At 45.5% G+C, this 13,492-nt stretch overlaps 1 protein-coding gene across 5 annotated transcripts in view; it reads left to right on the top strand.

Annotated features, from left to right (window-relative positions):
* The window catches only part of PACSIN3 (protein kinase C and casein kinase substrate in neurons 3), a 156,762-nt gene that overhangs the window by 24,357 nt on the left and 118,913 nt on the right, over positions 1 to 13,492 (top strand). The window contains exon 1 of one of the 5 annotated variants that reach the window (XM_068261606.1): positions 364 to 596. The exons of the other annotated variants lie outside the window; for them this stretch is intronic. The gene's annotated coding sequence lies outside the window, so the exon portion shown is untranslated. Of the gene's footprint in view, positions 1 to 363; positions 597 to 13,492 lie in introns of those variants that run through there. 5 annotated transcript variants of the gene reach the window in all.

The following is a 13,492-nucleotide window of genomic DNA, read 5'->3' as shown; positions in this document are numbered from 1 at the left end:
CCTTTAAATCTCTCCTGCTTCTTGTGCTTCCATCATCAGCAATGGCAGAGCCCAGCCTCTGTTGCTGCTGCTGCTGTTGTGTAGCTAGTTGTGCTGGTCTCTTGGCCAGGGGATTACCAGCATTCTGTTACCTGCTTTATATATCCTGCCTGCCAGAGCTCTGTGTAATTCCCTAAACCCCCCCCCCCTTCCCCAGGTCTTTACATTAGCAGAGAGTGATGCTGAGATGTGTATAGCTTGCATCTGTGGGGTATGTACCTCCCAGAGCTCCCCCCTCCCATCTTCCTCGTTTTCCTATTCCTCCTTTTCTCCCCCTCAGAACAAAGCTTGTTCTGTCCAGTTCTGCTCTCTCTGCGATGCCTTCCCCAAATTCAAGGGGGCTGCAGCTCTCTATGCGGTCTGCGGATGCCTTGGCATCTTGCATAGATTAATTCGATCCGTGGCTTCAGCTCCCTCACACGGCGCTCTAGCCGCGTCTCTGTGCCAAACGCAGACTGACATTTTCCGAGCCGGTGGTTTGCCAGGCTGACCGAGGAGTCCTGCGGGCGAGCCTGGCTGTCCCCCTTCTGCTTCCACCGCCTGCCCCCCTCGCTCAGGTAAGAGGCAGCTTTGTGTTGTGGGGGTCCCGGCATGGCAGGGGGGCTGTGGGGACTGTCTGTAGGGCAGGGGACAGGATTCAGTGGGGCACAGTTCAGTCTGAGCTGGACTTCGCCTGCAGTAATCTGACCTATTTTAGCTGCTGCTGTTTGTGTGGAGTGAGCTGTGTGATTTGGAGGGGGGGTTATGTGTACAAAGCGGGCAGGGGAGAGAGACATGGGACTCTGGCTATTGCAGACTAGCTACTTGTTGTAAATATGTCAGTATTGTGGAACATGGGCAGTTTCTGGCCTGCGATCTCAAGTTTTTTTTTTTTTTTAGCTTACATTGCAAGAGGCAATTGCTAGCGCTTAGTGATTTGCGATTTTCGGAGTGGTTTTTAAAGTTTTTTTGGGGGGGGGTTTACATTGATTCAGACTGAATAGCTCCAAAAAAATGTTACATGCAGCTTGTTTGGGATTTTAAAGTGAACCCAAGGTGAGAATGATATGGAGGCTGCCATATTTATTTGATTTTAAGCAATACCAGTTCCCTGGCTGTCCTGCTGGTCCTTTGCCTTTAATAGTTTCAGCCATAGACCCTGAACTAGCATGCAGATGTTTCTGACAATATTGTCAGCACTGACAAGATTAACTGCATGCCTGTCACTAACTGTCCCACAGACGGGCTCACAATCCACTGCCTACCATAGTCCTTTGTCCATCATAGTCTAGGGCAAGGGTGTCAAAATCTCAACCATAGTCTAAGTTGTGGGGAATTTGTTGATATTTATCATTTATTAGGTGTTTGCAATAAACTGCGTTAAGCAGAATTACTTGTGTAAAGTTTTATGCGCAATGAGTAGAGCGCACTGCATTCCATGTAATGTGTATTTATTCGAGCGGTAAGACTTCACGCTGTTAATTACATACACCCCACTGTCTTGGTAAACCTGTAACTACCAATCGAGGCTTCCCCCGTCCTCCTGTGTCCCACGGCGGTCTCGCTGTGCCCCTCCAAACAGCGGGGATGTAAATATTTACCTTCCCGGCTCCAGCGCAGGGGCAGTATCGGCTCTTCAATCGGAGATAGGTGGAAATAGCCGATCGCTGTCGGGCCGCTCTACTGCGCAGGCACAAGTCTCCTGCACCTGCGTAATAGAGCGGACCCGACACAGATTGGCTATTTCCACCTATCTCCGTGCTGAGAGCTGCAACAGCGCTGCGTAATATGTTGGCGCTTTATAAATACAATAAATAAATAGTGCCACCCGCTGGAGCCAGGAAAGGTAAATATATCAAGCCTTGTCGGGGGAGGATTCTGGGACGCTTTGGGGGAGCCAGCGCTGCACTGCCTGCAGCTACAGGGGTGGGGGAAGCCTCATTGGGACCCTGAGGCTTCCCCCTACCGAGGTGAGTACCCCCCGGGGATGTTTTTGTTTAGTCTCTTTACAGAAAACCTAAAACAATTGATAAAAGTCCTGTGTAACTTACCAGGGGCTTCTACCAGCCCCTTGTAGCTGCCCTGCGATAGTGCCAGGACACACCGATCCTCCAGTCCCCTGCAGCGTTTCTTTCCTGACGACTCGGCCAGTCGATGGCCTTGCACACCCTCCCCTCCTCCTCCTCGTAGAAGAGCCCAGTGGAGCAGTTTAATAATAGCATGCCCCAGCTCTGCTACAGGACTCCTCTGATCTTCCTGACAGCCAAATACTCTTTGCTGCTTACCTCTGGCTCCGAATGCAGGTCACGTTTTCGGGAGCTGGAGGTAAGGGAGCACCAAGCGTGCGACTGCCAGGAAGTACAGAACAGACCAAAAGGCATCAGGTAAATATTACACTACTCGGCTGTGCTACTCTGCAATTTGGGGGGGGGGGGGAGTTATGTAGGTTTGTGTGTATGTGTTTTACTGGCCACACGAGGGGGGTTTGGATCCCAAGAGATGGCCCCATGCTAATTTTGCTGGGGGGGGGGGGGGTCCCGTGGGTTGTTGCTGCACCAGGCTCAAGCTGACGATGTTTTAACCAGAAGCACTGTCACCGGTGTGCCTCTCTGGATGGGAAGGAGTGTGATGGCATTATTTTACTGCTGACAATGATGCACATTTGAAGCAATCGAGGGCCACATACAGTGGAAAGGAGGGCCACCTGTGGTCTAGAGGCAACTTGTAGGAAAGCCATTCATCTGAATGCTTTTGGGATATGGGAGGAAGCTCGCGCAAACATGGGGAGATCATAAAGTACAAACTCCATGCAGATAGTGCTCTGGTTGGTATTTTGGGGCACCCAGCTCTGCAAGTGCTATCCACCACACTAATGTATTGCCCATAGGAGTGTGTGATTCAGACACTACTGACCAGAAACATTAGCAGGACAGCCGGGCAACTGGTATTTAAAGGATACCCGATGTGACATGAGATAGACATGGGTATGTACAGTGCCTAGCACACAAATAACTATGCTGTGTTCCTTTTTTTATTTATCTGTCTGAAAGAGTTAATCAAGCATGTAAGTGGCAGTTCCTGTCTGAGTCAGGACTGGGTCAGACTACAGTGTGACCCTCACTGATAAGAAATTAAAACTATAAAACACTTTCCTAGCAGAAAATGACTTCTGAGAACCAGAAGGAGATAAAAAAGGGTCAATAGTTGATAGATTTTAGCTCTGGCATACTTCAATGAATGTGTCATTGAGCAAAAACATTATGCTGATAGTAACGTCTTGTCTAGAAATAGCGCAGCACGGCTCCTGTTGATGATTCCCTGCTGGCTTTACAGAGATTACGGATGAACGCTTCCAGCTAACAATACTTTTTTGAAACGTTGCCTGAGTACTTGGAGATTTTTTTTTTCTTTCTCTCTAACAGATGACCTATACAACCAAGTAAACAATTGACTAATCAGATATATTGTTGGGCTGGGCGGCACGGTGGCGTAGTGGTTGGCACTTTCGCCTTGCAGTGCTAGGTTTGAATCCTATTCAGGGCACTATCTGTATGGAGTTTGTATGTTCTCCCTGTGTCTGCGTGGGTTTCCTCCGGGCACTCCGGTTTCCTCTCACATCCCAAAAACATACAGATGAGTTAATTGGCTTCCCCCTAAATTGGCCCTAGACTTCAATACATACACTACACGATGCATACATAGAGATAGGACTATGGTAGGGATTAGATTATGAGCCCCTCTGAGGGACAGTTAGTGACAAGATAATATACTTTGTACAGCGCTGCGGAACAGGTCAGTGCCATATAAATAATATGCATTTGAATTGGCAGGAAATTAAACTTCCATGATGTACCAAATTGACTCTACGATTGCTAAGGTCCTCGTTCGACAATCTAGTAGATCGGAAAAAGGGTTTTTATAATCGGCTGGGATGGGTAGGAAGTACGGATGGGTTCGTTGATGGTGAAATAATCGATGTACTACATTTGATTTCCGATTGCATTTATTTGGTTGGCTGGGTGATTTGCTGAAAACTGTCCCGTAAGTGGGCACCCTTAACAGATTTTGATGGGAATCTGATGGAATATCAATCTAACCGTTGTCCCAGCTGGTTTGGTGTTTTTACGGAATGCTGTACGGAGCGCTGGGAGCGCCATTGCGTGTCTCGCTCTCACCACCCCTCCCCCACACGCCTACCCACATCGATCTGATGGAAGAACTGCCTTTTCAGGTAATTTCCCCCATTCTATTCCTGATCGAATTGCTGGGAATTGATTCCCTATAATGTCAAATCGGTGGACTTCGATCAAATTTGACCAATAATCGATTGAAAAGACGGAAAATCTTGGTCGATCGGGGGTGGGTTAGCAGCGGATGGAAGGACTAGCACTGCACTGGTGTCGACACACTGCAATCAACTTCCAATAGCTTCCTTGTTGGAAAATCGAGCTGCCGTGTGTGTGGTAGGATGGATCCATCTCTGAGTGATTCCGACCAGAGAGTACCAGTAATCTATTGTTTTGCTGCATCAGATGCACTCTGTGGCCATGTGCAGTTTTTAGTGTTTTTTTTTTTTTTTTTTTTTTTTTTTTTTTCCCCCCTCCATCTAGAATTCTAAATCTGCATTCCAGTGACCATACACAGTACAAACTTCATCTCCTTCCTACAGAAAAGCGTTCCATAGCCAAGGTGGGAGAAGTGTCTGTCAAGGGGTGGGACAGTTGACTGTGATGCTAAAGCCCCTCCCTGTTGATTTTGTGAGCTACAAGCGATTGTTTCCGCGATCTGGTGAGATGGGTATGAGTGCGCGATTAGGCAAACAGCACTTTCCAACATGCAGCGACAAATACCATAACGGTGGATCAGATCTTTACGATCCCCAACAAATCTCGCGTAAAGTGCTGTAATCGTTTGATCTCTTGTTCGCGCCCGTCGCGTGTTCTCTCACACAGGGAGGTGGATCAAGAAACCTTGTTCGGGAGACGGTGCTGTGAGGTTAGGGTGTGTACACACATCCAATTTTGGTCAATGAATGGCCAGTTTTACCACCTTTATGCTGTATGAGAGCTTGCCTACACAACCTTTTCATAGAATTCAAAATCTGTTTGGCCCGCATGCTACATGGAGTCATTGGCCCCCAAAAAATTGCATGTAGTCGCCCTAAAGTAGCAGATCAAACTTGTTCCCCATCCTGTGAAACGCTGGCTAGCCCTTTCCCATGCTAACAATAACACGCACACATAACCTGGCATATAAACACGCCACAAGCTTTTAAAAGCCACTAATTGAAACACTCCCGAAAGGATAAATTGCTTCGGAAATCCCGCAGTGTGTAACCTGAGCTGCGGTAAGTCTGCCTGCTGAAGCACTGAGGGCCTCAGGCCTTTTAGAAATTACCTTCTACCACGAGTGATGCCACAGACTGGGGAAGAATCTGACGCACAGCAGCTGTGGGCTGAGGCTGTGTCACTATGGAAGTGCAAAATCTGTGGTCTCTTCAGCAGCCAATCGGCTTCCTTGTTTCGTTTTATAATGCAGCACTGGAGGAGAAGCAGAATGTGGTTCGTTGCTGAGGATCTGTCAATCATTCATTTTCCTGCAAGAGGTCCAGACTAACCTGTGGAGCTGCTTGTATTAAACCTGGCACCAGGGGCTGACTATGAACCATTGGGCCCACTAGAAATGCCTTGAAGGAGATTCTTAGGACCTCATGGCCCACACGCCTGGGTGCATATAACTAGGGTGACCTTCATCATTGCCCAACTCAAGTCAGTGTGAACACAGGATGGTAATGTGCGGTGTGATCTTTTGGGACAGTTTTTGTTCGGTTGAAGAAAAACCACAATGGACAGCTTCTAATTCGTCAGAATTTTAGTTTTCCTGTTCCTAAAACCTCTGCATATCTGTGTAGTGTTCTCCCCAGGCTGTTTTTAGCTGAGTGCTGCACCTGGCACGTTTTGGTGAGCATCCCGCTGTCTTTGGCTCAACTCTACCTCTGCTGTAGGCAGAATTGTTCAGAAAAGCACCGGCCCTGCATTCTCTCATCTCGCCCCTCCCGGCTACTTTTTCATGCCACCCGGCTGGAAAAAATTTCTGGGGAGAACACTGTGTGTAGCTTAAAAATGAAAACTGGGTGTCCAGGAAATGACTGCAATGAAATAAACACTAATCAGGATTTCTAATTTTGCACTGCTCTACAAGAATGTTTTATTTTGTTATGGTCTCTGTCACTGTTGGAGAGTTTCAAACTTCCTGTTTAGACAGGAATTAATGTTAGTTCTTACAGGTGGGGACATAGGAAAGTATTTAAAAATACAAAGGTCTAATTCCCTAGTAGACTACATCCTCTATGCAGGCAGGAGTCCAGTCTGTTCACCCTGTCTGCACATAGCATGGGATATACGAGAGTATCTGGCAGTGCATAGGGAGCAGTCTGTGACATTCCCTCTATTGCCTATGGTCTTAACACATGGTACACTTACCCCAGGGGCTACTTTCGTAGGCCTTGGAGTACTTGAGCTGGTCATAGTCAATTTACCTATGGCTACCTATGAGACTAAGAAAATCCTAAATCGTATACAGGAAAATCCCCTTTATTCAAAACTCTGGCATTTGGAAGTCTCAACCAACTGGCATGTCTGAGGTGAATGGGGACAGTGCTTTTGTCATTTTGCAGTGTTCTCCCCAGGTTCTTTTTTAGCCGGGTGCTCCACCCAGCTAGTTTTGGTGACCACCTGGCTGTCATCTGCTCACCTCCTTTTCTGCTATAAGCAGAGTTGTGCAGAGACACACGGCCCTGTATCCCCTCATCTCTCCCCACCAGCTACATTTTCATGCCACCTGGCTGGAAAAAAATTCTGGAGAGAACACTGATTTGCAAAGCTTTCTGGCAAAGCAGAAGCAACTTACCAATCATTTCAGGTGCTGTCTTTTACACGTATGTACAGGGCTGTGGAGTCGGAGCAATTTTTGGGTTCCCGGAGTCAGCGGTTTCATACATTGAGTTGGGAGACGGATGATTTTTGTACTAGCTGCATAGCCCTGCAAGCGTTGTGGAGTCGGTGCAATTTTGGTTACCTGGAGTCAGTCAGTGTTTTCATAGGCCTTGTGTACATTATAAATCGACAGCACTATCGCAACTGCTGAGCGATTTATGGAATGCATTCTGTTGCTATGGCTGCTGTACTGACGTGTCGCTAGCCTCCATGCGTTCTGTTGCTATGGCTGGTGTACTGACGTGTCGCTAGCCTCCATGCGTTCTGTTGCTATGGCTGCTGTACTGACGTGTCGCTAGCCTCCATGTGTTCTGTTGCTATGGCTGCTGTACTGACGTGTTGCTACACTCCATGTGTTCTGTTGCTATGGCTGCGGGAGAATGGGCCAACTCTTGGCCTAGGAAGGAGCTGGCTTGGTAAGGAGGTAGATGATTTGGCAGCACGGATCTCTCGCCAATGCAATGGGAGCCGCCATACACTCTAGATTGTGGCAGAGTCCACCCCCTTGGCTGAGAAGCATTTTGCGCATGTACAAGGATTTGGTGTTGCGACACGCAGCACTGCAGGCGGGTTTGTGTTGTATCAGAGTGCTTGGCCGCCTACACTGTCTAGTTTGAGCAATCCTTCATGTAAAACTTAAGCAAAATAAATTGATGAGATAAACACTCTCATCTAGCCTATCCTTCTACTCTAAAAATGGCTGTAATTTTTTTTTTTCACCACCTTGACTGGAAAGAAACGGTTATTTGTATAGCTGAATGTTAACTCTTTCAGGCAGAAAAAGAAAAGTAACACTCTAGTTATTTGTATGCTTGGTACTGTACATACACGTGTCTATCTCGTCATGTCAAATAAGGTACCCTTTAAAGGGAACCAGAGACAAACGGTCTTTAAAAAAATGAAAACAGATGTTATACATACCTAGGGCTTCCTCCAGCCCCATCAGCCTGGATCACTCCCACGCCGCCATCCTCTGCTGCCTCTATCACCGGTACCGGGTCCCGTCACTTCCGGTGGACGCGGACAGTTGTACGCAAGCGCAGGGACTCCCTCCATATCTTTACGCCTGCGCAGTATGGAGGGAGCGCACTGCGCTTGTGTCGACTGGCCCGACTAGCCGAAATGATGGGACCAGGTACCGGCGGATAGAGGCAGAAGAGGATGGCGGCGTGGGAGCGATCCAGGCTGATGGGGCTGGAGGAAACCCCAGGTATGTATAACAACTTTTTTCTGTCTTCTTTGGTTCTCTTTAAATACAGTGGATCCTTTCCATAAAGTGGTTATCTAAAGAATGAAGAAAATACTGAGAATACCTCGTGAGAAGGACTCGTCTGAAATCTCAGATCTGATTTGTTGCCTTTTGTAGTAACGGCAAATTAAGAGAAAAATAATGTATAGTGCATATTACTCTGGTATAAATGTACATATTATTAATAGGTGTTTTAATTTTTTTTTTTTTTTTTTAATTTGATTTATTTTGCAACACACCAGTGGAGTGCTCTTTTTAAAGTGGACCTGAACTCTTGCACAGGACAGAGAGAAAACACAGAGAAATGGACCCTGTATGTGTTTAGAGAGTTTAGCCTGTCTAATTCACCCTCATCTGTGATGTATTACAAGTGTAATTTGATCTCTCAGCTGTGTCGGCTCAGGAGTTTCGGCAGTCCCAGGCTCTCTGCTTCCATGAAAGCAGGAAATAGACACACTGCAGATGTATTGCAGGATTTGTATCAGCTGTAACAAATGTTTTTTCTTTAAAGGTTGTTTTGATGTTGCTTATCTTTCAGAGCGGAGAGGAAGTTCTGAGTTCAGGTCCACTTGGAGCTCACATTCATGCATGGGTCCGGACACTGTTGGGTGAGGTGGGGGTTTTGTAGTCAGAATGCTGCTCTCTCTAGTCCCGGCGGTATCGCTGACCGCTCTGAATGGACAATATATCCTGTTCCATCTTGGCCTGTACCCCGCAGTGACACAAACGGTCTCGGGACAGAAGAACTATTTACGGATGAGTCGGGAGGAAGGTTATTTGTGTTTGTGAGCAGTCAGAGGCCGGGGATTTCTGGCACCCTGGGATCAGTTGGATACAGTTAGAAGCCGCGGAAGAGAAGGCCGCTGTTGTCTTGTCGTCTTAGCAGCGTTTGTGTTGGAGGGTTGGGGGGGGGGGGGGTACTGCCCACACTGCCGAGCTATTTCCCTGTGTGTTTTCTGTGGGTATCAGGAAGGCATTGGCAGCTTACTCAATATCCTATAAACCTGTCGGGGCACTTCTGATGCCAAACGTAGCCGGCAAAGAAGCCACAGATAGCCGGCTGTGTGTATCCGCATTCCTCTGAGGACGGGAAGAACTGATCGGAGACGAGTGGCGGATAGGGGCATATAACCAGCCTGCACAGCAAGACTCTCTGAGGGGGGGATTGTTAAAGGGAACCTAAACTGAGAAGGATATGGATTTCCCCTCTTAAAATACCAGTTGCCTGACTCTCCTGCTGATCCTGTGTCTCTACTACTTGTAGCCACAGCCCCTGAACAAGCATGCAGATCAGGTGCTCTGACTGAAGTCAGACTGGATTAGCTGCATGCTTGTTTCAGGTGTGTGATTCAGCCACTACTTTGGTCAATGAGATCAGCAGGACTGCCAGGCAACTGGTATTGTTTAAAAGGAAACCACCATATCCCTCTCAGTTAAGGTTCCCTTTAAAGCGGACATGAACTCCGAGCTTCCTCTCTGTTCTAAAAGATCCGCAGTCTTTAAAGAGACACTTAAGCAAAAAAAAATATATGATATAATTAATTGGTTGTGTACTATGAATAATTACTAGAAGTTTAGCAGCAAAGAAAATATTCTCATACTTTTATTTTCAGGTATATAGTGTTTTTTCTAACATTGCATCATTCTCTATGTGCAGATTACACAACACTCCGCATTCAAAATGATTCTTTCAGAGCAGTCTGTGAACTAATGACCTCTCCTCTGGCAGAGGAAAAGTAAATAGTTCAATAACACTTGAGATAATAAGTCAGATAACAGCCCTCTCCAGACTTTGAAAGTCACAGAGCTTAATTGCTTTTTTTCCATAGAGATAACTGGAGTTTCTTAACCATTCCTGTACTGGAAACAATTAGACTGATGTATCTGACCTTAATGTTTTATTTCTTAGCTGTACTACACATATAAATCATATCATAATTTTTTTTTCGCTTCAGTGTCTCTTTAAATAAAAAAGATTTCTTTGTTACAGCTGATCTAAATCTGCAGTGTGTCTACTTCCTGCTTTTATGACTATGGTAGAATTAGATTGTGAGTTCCTCTGAGGACAGCTAGTGACATGACTATGTACTCTGTAAAGTGCTGCAGAAGATGTCAGTGCTATATAAATACATAATATTCTAGGACATTCGGCTAAAAATGTGATTAGATTGTGAGCTCCTCCGAGGACAGTCAGTGATATGACTATGTACTCTGAGGTGTCAGTGCTATATGGTTATCCGCCTCGAACACAGTGAATCCAGTGCAGGAAGATTTGGGTGCAGCCGGCGCCACCATAGGCCGTAATAGGAATTACAGCTATAGCAGTGCACAGGGAGTAACTCCGGCGCCGTCAGAAGCAATTGCTGGAAGCCAAATTTTTTTTTTCCCCACCATCCCCGTGGACCTGGAGGGGGAATAGTAATTAATGCCACCAGGACTTGTGCAGCAGCAGGATCAGCCATATACCGGCTGTACCCTGCCTGTCTTGGGGAACACACTGGCCCTCAAAGACTTTAGAAGCTTCATGCAGTGGGAGATTTAAATGGGGGCGCCAACGCTGGGAGTCAGGGACCGTCAGAGGAACAGGAAGGCTCAATAGGACCCAGAACTTCCCCTCTCCTTCGGAAATTATTTTTTTTCTTCAGATTCACTTCAGATTTGCTTTAACAACTTTGTCCTCCTTGACGTATAAAAACGGCACTCCCGGCCCGCGGTTCGCTAGCCAGGCAATCAGTGAATCGGGCTATGGTGCCCGATCACTGATTCCTCTCCCCCGCAGAAAAAAACGACGGCTTCTCTCGGAAGCTTGGCTTTTTTTGAGTCTGTCTCTCTAAGCGTACATTGTATGCTTAGAGCAGCCTTTCTCAACCTTTTTTCCCTGGAGGAACCCTGCAAACAACTTTTCGATCTCGAGGAACCCCTGCATTTATTTTTCTGGAGGCGTGGTCTTTAAAAGTAGGGGGAGGCTATTAATTTCCCTTAATCCTATTACACTGCCACTCATTATACTGTGCTCATTATTATTCTGACCCCCAATTTAGTGCTTCTTTTTACCGTACCTCCTATTATAATGTGCTCTATTATACTTCCCCCACGATGGGGGAAAATGCCAAGGAACCCCTGCAGAGTGTTCAAGGAACCCTGGTGTTCCAGGGAACCCTGGTTGAGAAAGCCTGGCTTAGAGTGACGTCATGTAAACAAACTCAAGGTTGCCATCTTGTGGCCAAAGAGTAAAACTACATCTAAAAGTTAAAAAAATTACAGTACACAAATATTTCCCTAAATAAAACACCATTTACTTCCCACCCTCCCAAAAATACCCACATAAAATGCTTAATAAAAAAACAAAAACCTTACAATAAAAAAAAACACATAAATATTTACCTAAGGGTCTAAACTATTTAAATATCTATGTAAAGATGAAATAATTCTAATTTTTGTTTTTGTTTTTTATAAGCTTGTAAATAGTGACTGAGGCAAAACGGAGAAAATGCTCTTTTATTTCCAAATAAAATATTTGTCGCCATACATTGTGATAGGGACATAATTTAAACGGTGAAATGACCGTGACAAATGGGCAATTACAATACGTGGGTTTTAATTATGGAGGCATGTATTATTTTAAAACTATAATGGCCGAAAACTGACAAATAATGATTTTTTTTCCGTTTTTTTTTTTTTTTCTTATTCTTACTGTTAAAATGCATTTACACTAAGGTAGCTCTTAGCAAAATGTACCCCCCAAAGAAAGCCTAATTGGTGGCGGAAAAAAACAAGATATAGATCAGTTCATTGTGATAAAGTTATAGGCGAATGAATGGGAGGTGAACATTGCTAGGATGCATAAAGTGAAAACGACTGAGAGCTTAAAGAGACACTGAAGTGAAAAAAAAAAAATATGATATAATGAATTGGTTGTGTACTATGAATAATTTCTAGAAGATTAGCAGCAAAGAAAATATTCTCATACTTTTATTTTCAGGTATATAGTGTTTTTTCTAACATTGCATCATTCTATAATATGTGCAGATTACACAACACTCAGCATTCAAAATGAGTCTTTCAGAGCAGTCTGTGAAGTAATGACCTCTCCTCTGGCAGAGGAAATGTAAATAGTCCAGGAACAGTTGAGATAATAAAAGTCAGATAACAGCCCTCTCCACGACTAACTAAGGGCTGGTTCAGACGGACGTCTGCGTGGCGTCGCGTCTGGGGGCGTTGCGGCGGCTGCGCGGTCAGGCTTTCAGTAGCCTTCGGTCGCGTCGTGATGCGGTCGCGTTTTTTTCTTCCCTTAGGGGAACATTAGCCATCGCGGTTGGCCGCTCCCTGGAAGCAACATGTCTCTTCCAGTGGCAGCCTGAACGCTTGCGAAAATCGGGACCCGAACGCCACATTCGGGTAAAAGCGCGCAAAAGCTCGGTGTAAATGCTCCCATTCACTTAAATGGGAGCGTTTACCGCGACGTTCCGAACGCTTGCGGTAAACGCTCCGCAAGCGTCCGTCTGAACCAGCCCTTAGTCGGAGAGCTTAATGGCTTGTTTGCATAGAGATAACTGGAGTTTCTCAACTCTTCCTGTACTGGAAACAATTAGACTGATGTATCTGATCTTAATGTTTTATTTCTTAGCTGTACTACACATACAAATCATAATATCATAATTTTTTTTCGCTTCAGTGTCTCTTTAAGTGGTTAAGAATGGCCACCAAGGCTGTGGAGTCGGAGTTCAGGTACCCCGAAATTTCTCTGATTCCTGGAGTCGGTGGTTTTATAAATTGAGGCGTTGGAATGGAATGATTTTTGGACTGACTCCACAGTCCTGATGGCAACTACAGTCCTTTTTTCTGTGGCTGAAGATAGTTTTATAAATAATCTGTTGGGCTGTAATAGTTTGGGAGCCTTGCACTGGTCGTGTTATTGGACTGCGGCGAGGGTTGGGTAAGGTTACAGAACTGGCGGTTGCACAATTGAATGTATCTGCAGATGGGAGGACATTTTATAATGAATTTAGGCTTCCCTGGATTCCTTTTTTTTTTTTTTTTTTTTTTTTTTTTTTTTTTTTTGTGTGAAGTTGCTGCAGTCATACTCATGTGACTGCAATCATAAATTCCCTCACGTTGCACAACTCTATGCCCTGCTAGGACCCAGTCGAGTTATTTCATTCTTTTGCTTGCTGATGGATGTAAAGGATTGTTGTATGACATTAAAGTCCTGTAAAACCTGCTGTGACCA

Source organism: Hyperolius riggenbachi, chromosome 11 (assembly GCF_040937935.1).
Source record: "Hyperolius riggenbachi isolate aHypRig1 chromosome 11, aHypRig1.pri, whole genome shotgun sequence".
NCBI lineage: Eukaryota > Metazoa > Chordata > Amphibia > Anura > Hyperoliidae > Hyperolius > Hyperolius riggenbachi.
Note: the sequence above shows the minus strand (reverse complement) of the source record. Positions and strands in the feature narration are given on the sequence as shown.